This window comes from Schistocerca americana, chromosome 10 (genome assembly GCF_021461395.2).
Source record: "Schistocerca americana isolate TAMUIC-IGC-003095 chromosome 10, iqSchAmer2.1, whole genome shotgun sequence".
Classification (NCBI taxonomy): Eukaryota; Metazoa; Arthropoda; class Insecta; order Orthoptera; family Acrididae; genus Schistocerca; species Schistocerca americana.
Genome location: NC_060128.1, coordinates 5,412,178 through 5,423,221, shown reverse-complemented (window position 1 = coordinate 5,423,221; position 11,044 = coordinate 5,412,178).

The window sequence follows — 11,044 nt, the reverse complement described above, 5'->3', positions numbered from 1 at the left end:
TCACAGGAGAGGTTCAAATAATAGAAAGTTAGAGTGTCAGTTCTCTTGTACTTAAGTCGGCATTGTGCCTATTGTATTAAATGCGGATGCAATTTCTGTGTTTCATCGTCAATAAGAAGGTCCAAGGGAAACAGAAAACCTGAAGTGAAGCATCGGTATCTAAAACTGGAATCATAGGAGAATTTCATATCAAAGAAAGTTAGAGTGTCAGTCCACTTGTACTTAAGTCGGCATTGTGCCTTTTGTATTGAATTCGGATGCAATTTCTGTGTTTCATCGTCAATAAGAAGGTCCAAGGGATACAGAAATCCTGAAGTGAAGCATCGGAATCTAAATCTGGAATCACAGGAGAGGTTCAATCAAAGAAAGTTAGAGTGTCTGTCCTCTTGTACTTAAGTCTTCATTGTGCCCTTTGTATTAAATTCGGATGCAATTTCTGTGTTTCATCGTCAATAAGAAGGTCCAAGGGATACAGTAAACCTGAAGTGAAGCATCGGAATCTAAAACTGGAATCACAGGAGAGGTTCAATCAAAGAAAGTTAGAGTGTCTGTCCTCTTGTACTTAAGTCTTCATTGTGCCCTTTGTATTAAATTCGGATGCAATTTCTGTGTTTCATCGTCAATAAGAAGGTCCAAGGGATACAGTAAACCTGAAGTGAAGCATCGGAATCTAAAACTGGACTCACAGGAGAGGTTCAAATCATAGAAAGTTAGAGTGTCAGTCCTCTTGTACTTAAGTCAGCATTGTGCCTTTTGTATTAAATTCGGATGCAATTTCTGTGTTTCATCGTCAATAAGAAAATCCAAGGGATACAGTAAACCTGAAGTGAAGCATCGGAATCTAAAACTGGACTCACAGGAATTGTTCAAATCATAGAAAGTTAAAGTGTCAGTCCTCTTGTACTTAAGTCGGCACTGTGCCTATTGTATTAAATTCGTATGCTATTTCTGTGTTTCATTGTCAATAAGAAAGTCCAAGGGATTCAGTAAAACTGAAGTGAAGCATCGGAAACTAAAACCTGACTCACAGGAGAGGTTCAAATCATAGAAACTTAGAGTTTAATTCCTCTTGTAGTTAACTCGGCATTGTGCCTTTTGTATTAATTTCGGATGCAATTTCTGTGTTTAATCGTCAATTAGAAGGTCCAAGGGATACAGTAAACCTGAAGTGAAGCCTCGGCAACAAACACTGGACTCTCAGGAGTGGTTCAAATCAGAGAAATTTAAAGTGTCAGTCCTCTTGTACTTAAGTCGGCGTTGTTCCGTTTTTATTAAAATAGGATGCACATTCTGTGCTTCGTCGTCAATAAGAAGGTCCAAGGGGTACAGTAAACCTGAAGTGAAGCATCGGAATCTAAAACTGGACTCACAGGAGAGGTTCAAATCAGAGAAAGTTAGAGTGTCAGTCCTCTTGTACTTAAGTCGGCATTGTGCCTTTTGTATTAAATGCGGATGCAATTACTGTGTTTCATCGTCAATAAGAAGGTCCAAGGGAACAGAAAACCTGAAGTGAAGAATCGGAATCTAAAACTGGAATCACTGGAGAGGTTCAAATAAAAGAAAGTTAGAGTGTCAGTCCACTTGTACTTAAGTCGGCATTGTGCCTTTTGTATTAAATTCGGATGCAATTTCTGTGTTTCATCGTCAATAAGAAGGTCCAAGGGATACAGTAAACCTGAAGTGAAGCATCGGAATCTAAAACTGGACTCACAGGAGAGGTTCGAATCATAGAAAGTTAGGGTGTCAGTCCTCTTGTACTTAAGTCGGCATTGTGCCTTTTGTATTAAATTCGGATGCAATTTCTGTGTTTCATCGTCAATACGAAGGTCCAAGGGATACAGTAAACCTGAAGTGAAGCATCGGAATCTAAAACTTAAATCACAGGAGAGGTTCAAATCAAAGAAAGTTAGAGTGTCAGTCCACTTGTACTTAAGTCGGCATTGCGCCTTTTGTATTGAATTCGGATGCAATTTCTGTGTTTCATCGTCAATAAGAAGGTCCAAGGTATACAGTAAACCTGAAGTGAAGCATCGGAATCTAAAACTGGACTCACAGGAGAGGTTCAAATCATAGAAAGTTAGAGTGTCAGTCCTCTTGTACTTAAGTCGGCATTGTGCCTTTTGTATTAGATTCGGATGCAATTTCTGTGTTTCATCGTCAATAAGAAGGTCCAAGAGATACAGTAAACCTGAAGTGAAGCATCGGAATCTAAAACTGGACTCACAGGAGAGGTTCAAATCATAGAAAGTCAGAGTGTCAGTCCTCTTGTACTTAAGTCGGCATTGTGCGTTTTGTATTAATTTCGGATGCAATTTCTGTGTTTCATCGTCAATAAGAAGGTCCAAGGGATACAGTAAACCTGAAGTGAAACAACGGCAACAAAAACTGGACTCTCAGGAGAGGTTCAAATCAGAGAAAGTTAGAGTGTCAGTCCTCTTGTACTTAAGTCGGCATTGTTCCTTTTTTATTAAAATCGGATGCAATTTCTGTGCTTCATCGTCAATAAGAAGGTCCAAAGGGTACAGTAAACCTGAAGTGAAGCATCGGTATCTAAAACTGGACTCACATGAGAGGTTCAAATCAGAGAAAGTTAAGTGTCAGTCCTCTTGTACTTAAGTCGGCATTGTGCCTTTTGTATTAAAATCGGATGCAATTTCTGTGTTTCATCGTCCATAAGAATGTCCAAGGGATACAGTAAACCTGAAGTGAAGCATCGGAACCTAAAACTGGACTCACTGGTGAGGTTCAAATCATAGAAAGTTAGAGTGTCGGTCCTCTTGTACTTAAATCGGCATTGTGCATTTTGTATTAAATTCGGATGCAATTTCTGTGTTTCATCGTCAATAAGAAGGTCCAAGGGATACAGTAAACCTGAAGTGGAGCATCGGAATCTAAAACTGGACTCACAGGAGAGGTTCAAATAATAGAAAGTTAGAGTGTCAGTTCTCTTGTACTTAAGTCGGCATTGTGCCTTTAGTATTAAATGCGGATGCAATTTCTGTGTTTCATCGTCAATAAGAAGGTCCAAGGGATACAGTAAACCTGAAGTGAAGCATCGGAAGCTAAAACTGGACTCAAAGGTGAGGTTCAATTCATAGAAAGTTACAGTGTCGGTCCTCTTGTACTGAAATCGGCATTGGGCATTTTGTATTAAATTCGGACGCAATTTCTGTGTTTCATCGTCAATAAGAAGGTCGAAGGGATACAGTAAACCTGAAGTGAAGCATCGGAATCTAAAACTGGACTCACAGGAGAGGTTCAAATAATAGAAAGTTAGAGTGTCAGTTCTCTTGTACTTAAGTCGGCATTGTGCCTTTTGTATTAAATGCGGATGCAATTTCTGTGTTTCATCGTCAATAAGAAGGTCCAAGGGAAACAGAAAACCTGAAGTGAAGCATCGGAATCTAAAACTGGAATCATAGGAAAGGTTCAAATCAATGAAAGTTAGAGTGTCAGTCCACTTGTACTTAAGTCGGCATTGTGCCTTTTGTATTGAATTCGGATGCAATTTCTGTGTTTCATCGTCAATAAGAAGGTCCAAGGGATACAGTAAACCTGAAGTGAAGCATCGGAATCTAAAACTGGACTCACAGGAGAGGTTCAGATCTTAAAAAGTTAGGGTGTCAGTCCTCATGTACTTAAGTCGGCATTGTGCCTTTTGTATTAAATACGGATGCAATTTCTGTGTTTGATCGTCAATAAGAAGGTCCATGGGATACAGTAAACCTGAAGTGAAGCATCGGAATCTAAAACTGGGCTCACAGGAGTGGTTCAAATCATAGAAAGTTAGAGTGTCGGTCCTCTTGTACTGAAGATGGCACTGTGACTTTTTTTTTAAATTCGTATGCAAATTCTGTGTTTCATCGTCAATAAGAAGGTCCAAGGGATACAGTAAATCTGAAGTGAAGCATCGGAATCTAAAACTGGACTCACAGGAGAGGTTCAAATAACAGAAAGTTAGAGTGTCAGTCCTCTTGTACTTAAGTCGGCATTGTGCCTTTTGTATTAAATTCGGATGCAATTTCTGTGTTTCATCGTCAATAAGAAGGTCCAAGGGATACAGAAATCCTGAAGTGAAGCATCGGAATCTAAATCTGGAATCACAGGAGAGGTTCAAATTAAAGAAAGTTAGAGTGTCAGTCCTCGTGTATTTAAGTCGTCATTGTGCCTTTTGTATTAAATTCGGATGGAATTTCTGTGTTTCATCGTCAATAAGAAGGTCCAAGGGATACAGCAAACCTGAAGTGAAGCATCGGAATCTAAAACAGGACTCACAGGAGAGGTTCAAATCATAGAAAGTTAGAGAGTCAGTCCTCTTGTACTTAAGTCGGCATTGTGCCTTTGGTATTAAATTCGGATGCAATTTCTGTGTTTCATCGTAAATAAGAAGGTCCAAGGGATACAGTAAACCTGAAGTGAAGCATCGGAATCTAAAACTGGACTCACAGGAGTTGTTCAAATCATAGAAAGTCAGAGTGTCAGTCCTCTTGTACTTACGTCGGCACTGTGCCTATTGAATTAAATTCGTATGCAATTTCTGTGTTTCATTGTCAATAAGAAGGTCCAAGGGATTCAGTAAACCTGAAGTGAAGCATCGGAAACTAAAACCTGACTCACAGGAGAGGTTCAAATCATAGAAACTTAGAGTGTCAGTCCTCTTGTAGTTAACTCGGCATTGTGCATTTTGTATTAATTTCGGATGCAATTTCTGTGTTTAATCGTCAATACGAAGGTCCAAGGGATACAGTAAACCTGAAGTGAAGCTTCGGCTACAAACACTGGACTCTCAGGAGAGGTTCAAACCAGAGAAAGTTAAAGTGTCAGTCTTCTTGTACTTAAGTCGGCATTGTTCCCTTTTTATTAAAATCGGATGCAAATTCTGTGCTTCATCGTCAATAAGAAGGTCCAAGGGGTACAGTAAACCCGAAGTGAAGCATCGGAAATTAAAACTGGACTCACAGAAGAGGTTCAAATCAGAGAAAGTTAGAGTGTCGGTCCTCTTGTACTTATGTCGGCATTGTGCCTTTTGTATTAAATTCCAATGCAATTTCTGTGTTTCATAGTCAATAAGAAGGTCCAAGGGATACAGTAAACCTGAGTGAAGCATCGGAATCTAAAACTGGACTCACAGGTGAGGTTCAATTCATAGAAAGTTAGGGTGTCGGTCCTCTTGTACTTAAATCGGCATTGTGCATTTTGTATTAAATTCGGATGCAATATCTGTGTTTCATCGTCAATAACAAGGTCCAAGGGATACAGTAAACATGAAGTGAAGCATCGGAATCTAAAACTGGTCTCACAGGAGAGGTTCAAATAATAGAAAGTTAGAGTGTCAGTTCTCTTTTACTTAAGTCGGCATTGTGCCTTTTGTATTAAATGCGGATGCATTTTCTGTGTTTCATCGTCAATAACAAGGTCCAAGGGAAACAGAAAACCTGAAGTGAAGCATCGGAATCTAAAACTGGAATCACAGGAGAGGTTCAAATCAAAGAAAGTTAGAGTGTCAGTCCACTTGTACTTAAGTCGGCATTGCGCCTTTTGTATTGAATTCGGATGCAATTTCTGTGTTTCATCGTCAATAAGAAGGACCAAGGGATACAGTAAACCTGAAGTGAAGCATCGGAATCTAAAACTGGACTCACAGGAGAGGTTCAAATCATAGTAAGTTAGAGTGTCAGTCCTCTTGTACTTAAGTCGGCATTGTGCCTTTTGTATTAAATACGGATGCAATTTCTGTGTTTCATCGTCAATAAGAAGGTCCAAGGGATACAGAAAACCTGAAGTGAAGCATCGGAATCTAAATCTGGAATCACAGGAGAGGTTCAATCAAAGAAAGTTAGAGTGTCAGTCCTCTTGTACTTAAGTCGTCATTGTGCCTTTTGTATTAAATTCGGATGCAATTTCTGTGTTTCATCGTCAATAAGAAAATCCAAGGGATACAGTAAACCTGAAGTGAAGCATCGGAATCTAAAACTGGACTCACAGGAGTTGTTCAAATAATAGAAAGTTAGAGTGTCAGTCCTCTTGTACTTAAGTCGGCACTGTGCCTATTGTATTAAATTCGTATGCAATTTCTGTGTTTCATTGTCAATAAGAAAGTCCAAGGGATTCAGTAAAACTGATGTGAAGCATCGGAAACTAAAACGTGACTCACAGGAGAGGTTCAAATCATAGAAACTTAGAGTGTCAGTCCTCTTGTAGTTAACTCGGCATTGTGCCTTTTGTATTAATTTCGGATGCAATTTCTGTGTTTAATCGTCAATAAGAAGGTCCAAGGGATACAGTAAACCTGAAGTGAAGCCTCGGCAACAAACACTGGACTCTCAGGAGTGGTTCAAATCAGAGAAATTTAAAGTGTCAGTCCTCTTGTACTTAAGTCGGCGTTGTTCCTTTTTTATTAAAATAGGATGCAAATTCTGTGCTTCATCGTCAATAAGAAGGTCCAAGGGGTACAGTAAACCTGAAGTGAAGCATCGGAATCTAAAACTGGACTCACAGGAGAGGTTCAAATAATAGAAACTTAGAGTGTCAGTTCTCTTGTACTTAACCCAGCATTGTGCCTTTCGTATTACATGCGGATGCAATTTCGGTGTTTCATCGTGAAATAGGAAGGTCCAAAAGAAACAGAAAACCTGAAGTGAAGCATCGGAATCTAAAACTGGACTCACAGGAGATGTTCAAATCATAGAAAATTAGAGTGTCAGTCCTCTTGTACTTAAGTCGGCATTGTGCCTTTTGTATTAAATTCGGATGCAATTTCTGTGTATCATCGTCAATACGAAGGTCCAAGGGATACAGTAAACCTGAAGTGAAGCACCGGAATCTAAAACTGGACTCACAGGAGAGGTTCAAATCATAGAAAGTCAGAGTGTCAGTCCTCTTGTACTTAGGTCGGCATTGTGCGTTTTGTATTAATTTCGGATGCAATTTCTGTGTTTCATCGTCAATAAGAAGGTCCAAGGGATTCAGTAAACCTGAAGTGAAGCCACGGCAACAAAAACTGGACTCTCAGGAGAGGTTCAAATCAGAGAAAGTTAGAGTGTCAGTCCTCTTCTACTTAAGTCGGCATTGTGCCTTTTGTATTAAAATCGGATGCAATTTCTGTGTTTCATCGTCAATAAGAATGTCCAAGGGATACAGTAAACCTGAAGTGAAGCATCGGAATCTAAAACTGGACTCACAGGTGAGGTTCAAATCATAGAAAGTTAGAGTGTCGGTCTTCTTGTACTTAAATCGGCATTGTGCATTTTGTATTAAATTCGGATGCAATTTCTGTGTTTCATCGTCAATAAGAAGATCCAAGGGAATCAGTAAACCTGAAGTGAAGCATCGGAATCTAAAACTGGACTCACAGGAGAGGTTCAAATAATAGAAAGTTAGAGTGTCAGTTCTCTTGTACTTAAGTCGGCATTTTGCCTTTAGTATTAAATGCGGATGCAATTTCTGTGTTTCATCGTCAATAAGAAGGTCCAAGGGGTACAGTAAAACTGAAGTGAAGCATCGGAATCTAAAACTGTACTCACAGGTGAGGTTCAATTCAAAGAAAGTTACAGTGTCGGTCCTCTTGTACTTAAATCGCCATTGTGCATGTTGTATTAAATTCGGACGCAATTTTTGTGTTTCATCGTCAATAAGATGGTCGAAGGGATACAGTAAACCTGAAGTGAAGCATCGGAATCTAAAACTGGACACACAGGAGAGGTTCAAATAATAGAAAGTTAGTGTGTCAGTTCTCTTGTACTTAAGTCGGCATGGTGCCTTTTGTATTAAATGCGGATGCAATTTCTGTGTTTCGTCGTCTATAAGAAGGTCCAAGGGAACAGAAAACCTGAAGTGAAGCATCGGAATCCATAACTGGAATCATAGGAGAGGTTCAAATCAAAGAAAGTTAGAGTGTCAGTCCTCATGTACTTAAGTCGGCATTGTGCCTTTTGTATTAAATACGGATGCAATTTCTGTGTTTCATCGTCAATAAGAAGGTCCATGGGATACAGTAAACCTGAAGTGAAGCATCGGAATCTAAAACTGGACTCACAGGAGTGGTTCAAATCATAGAAAGTTAGAGTGTCGGTTCTCTTGTACTTAAGTCGGCACTGTGCCTTTTTTTTTTAAATTCGTATGCAATTTCTGTGTTTCATTGTCAATAAGAAGGTCCAAGGGATACAGTAAATCTGAAGTGAAGCATCGGAATCTAAAACTGGACTCACAGGAGAGGTTCAAATAATAGAAAGTTAGAGTCTCAGTCCTCTTGTACTTAAGTCGGCATTGTGCCTTTTGTATTAAATTCGGATGCAATTTCTGTGTTTCATCGTCAATAAGAAGGTCCAAGGGATACAGAAATCCTGAAGTGAAGCATCGGAATCTAAATCTGGAATCACAGGAGAGGTTCAAATCAAAGAAAGTTAGAGTGTCAGTCCTCTTGTACTTAAGTCGTCATTGTGCCTTTTGTATTAAATTCGGATGCAATTTCTGTGTTTCATCGTCAATAAGATGGTCCAAGGGATACAGTAAACCTGAAGTGAAGCATCGGAATCCAAAACAGGACTCACAGGAGAGGTTCAAATCATAGAAAGTTAGAGTGTCAGTCCTCTTGTACTTAAGTCGGCATTGTGCCTTTTGTATTAAATTCGGATGCAATTTCTTTGTTTCATCGCCAATAAGAAGGTCGAAGGGATACAGTAAACCTGAAGTGAAGCATCGGAATCTAAAACTGGACTCACAGGAGTTGTTCAAATCATAGAAAGTCAGAGTGTCAGTCCTCTTGTACTTAAGTCGGCACTGTGCCTATTGTATTAAATTCGTATGCAATTTCTGTGTTTCATTGTCAATAAGAAGGTCCAAGGGATTCAGTAAACCTGAAGCGAAGCGTCGGAAACTAAAACCTGACTCACAGGAGAGGTTCAAATCATAGAAACTTAGAGAGTCAGTCCTCTTGTAGTTAACTCGGCATTGTGCATTTTGTTTTAATTTCGGATGCAATTTCTGTGTTTAATCGTCAATACGAAGGTCCAAGGGATACAGTAAACCTGATGTGAAGCCTCGGCTACAAACACTGGACTCTCAGGAGAGGTTCAAACCAGAGAAAGTTAAAGTGTCAGTCTTCTTGTACTTAAGTCGGCGTTGTTCCTTTTTTATTAAAATCGGATGCATATTCTGTGCTTCATCGTCAATAAGAATGTCCAAGGGGTACAGTAAACCTGAAGTGAAGCATCGGAAACTAAAACTGGACTCACAGAAGAGGTTCAAATCAGAGAAAGTTAGAGTGTCGGTCCTCTTGTACTTATGTCGGCATTGTGCCTTTTGTATTAAATTCGGATGCAATTTCTGTGTTTCATCGTCAATAAGAAGGTCCAAGGGATACAGTAAACCTGAAGTGAAGCATCGGAATCTAAAACTGGACTCACAGGAGAGGTTCAAATCATCGTAAGTTAGAGTGTTAGTCCTCTTGTACTTATGTCGGCATTGTGCATTTTGTATTACATTCGGATGCAATTTCTGTGTTTTATCGTCAATAAGAAGGTCCAAGGGATACAGTAAACCTGAAGTGAAGCATCGGAATCAAAAACTGGACTCACAGGTGAGGTTCAATTCATAGAAAGTTAGAGTGTCGGTCCTCTTGTTCTTAAATCGGCATTGTGCATTTTGTATTAAATTCGGATGCAATATCTGTGTTTCATCGTCAATAACAAGGTCCAAGGGATACAGTAAACCTGTAGTGAAGCATCGGAATCTAAAACTTGACTCACAGGAGAGGTTCAAATAATAGAAAGTTAGAGTGTCAGTTCTCTTGTACTTGAGTCGGCATTGTGCCTTTTGTATTAAATGCGGATGCAATTTCTGTGTTTCATCGTCAATAGGAAGGTCCAAGGGAAACAGAAAACTTGAAGTGAAGCATCGGAATCTAAAACTGGAATCACAGGAGAGGTTCAAATCAAAGAAAGTTAGAGTGTCAGTCCACTTGTACTTAAGTCGGCATTGCGCCTTTTGTATTGAATTCGCATGCAATTTCTGTGTTTCATCGTCAATAAGAAGGTCCAAGGGATACAGTAAACCTGAAGTGAAGCATCGGAATCTAAAACTGGACTCACAGGAGAGGTTCAAATCATAGAAAGTTAGAGTGTCAGTCCTCTTGTACTTAAGTCGGCATTGTGCCTTATGTATTAAATTCGGATGCAGTTTCTGTGTTTCATCGTCAATAAGAAGGTCCAAGGCATACAGTAAACCTGAAGTGAAGCATGGGAATCTAAAACTGGACTCACAGGAGAGGTTCAAATCATAGAAAAATAGAGTGTCAGTCCTCTTGTACTTAAGTCGGCATTGTGCCTTTTGCATTAAATTCGGATGCAATTTCTGTGTTTCATCGTCAATAAAAAAATCCATGGGATACAGTAAACCTGAAGTGAAGCATCGGAATCTATAACTGGACTCACAGGAGTTGTTCAAATCATAGAAAGTTAGAGCATCAGTCCTCTTGTACTTAAGTCGGCACTGTGCCTATTGTATTAAATTCGTATGCAATTTCTGTGTTTCATTGTCAATAAGAAAGTCCAAGGGATTCAGTAAAACTGAAGTGAAGCATCGGAAACTAAAACCTGACTCACAGGAGAAGTTCCAATCATAGAAACTTAGAGTGTCAGTCCTCTTGTAGTTAATTCGGCATTGTGCCTTTTGTATTAATTTCGGATGCAAATTTTTGTGTTTAATCGTCAATAAGAAGGTCCAAGGGATACAGTAAACCTGAAGTGAATCCTCGGCGACAAACACTGGACTCTCAGGAGAGGTTCAAATCAGAGAAATTTAAAGTGTCAGTTCTCTTGTACTTAAGTCGGCATTGTGCCTTTTGTATTAAATGCGGATGCAATTTCTGTGTTTCATCGTCAATAAGAAGGTCCAAGGGAAACAGAAAACCTGAAGTGAAGAATTGGAATCTAAAACTGGAATCACAGGAGAGGTTCAAATCAAAGAAAGTTACAGTGTCAGTCCACTTGTACTTAAGTCGGCATTGTGCCTTTTGTATTAAATTCGGATGCAATTTCTGTGTTTC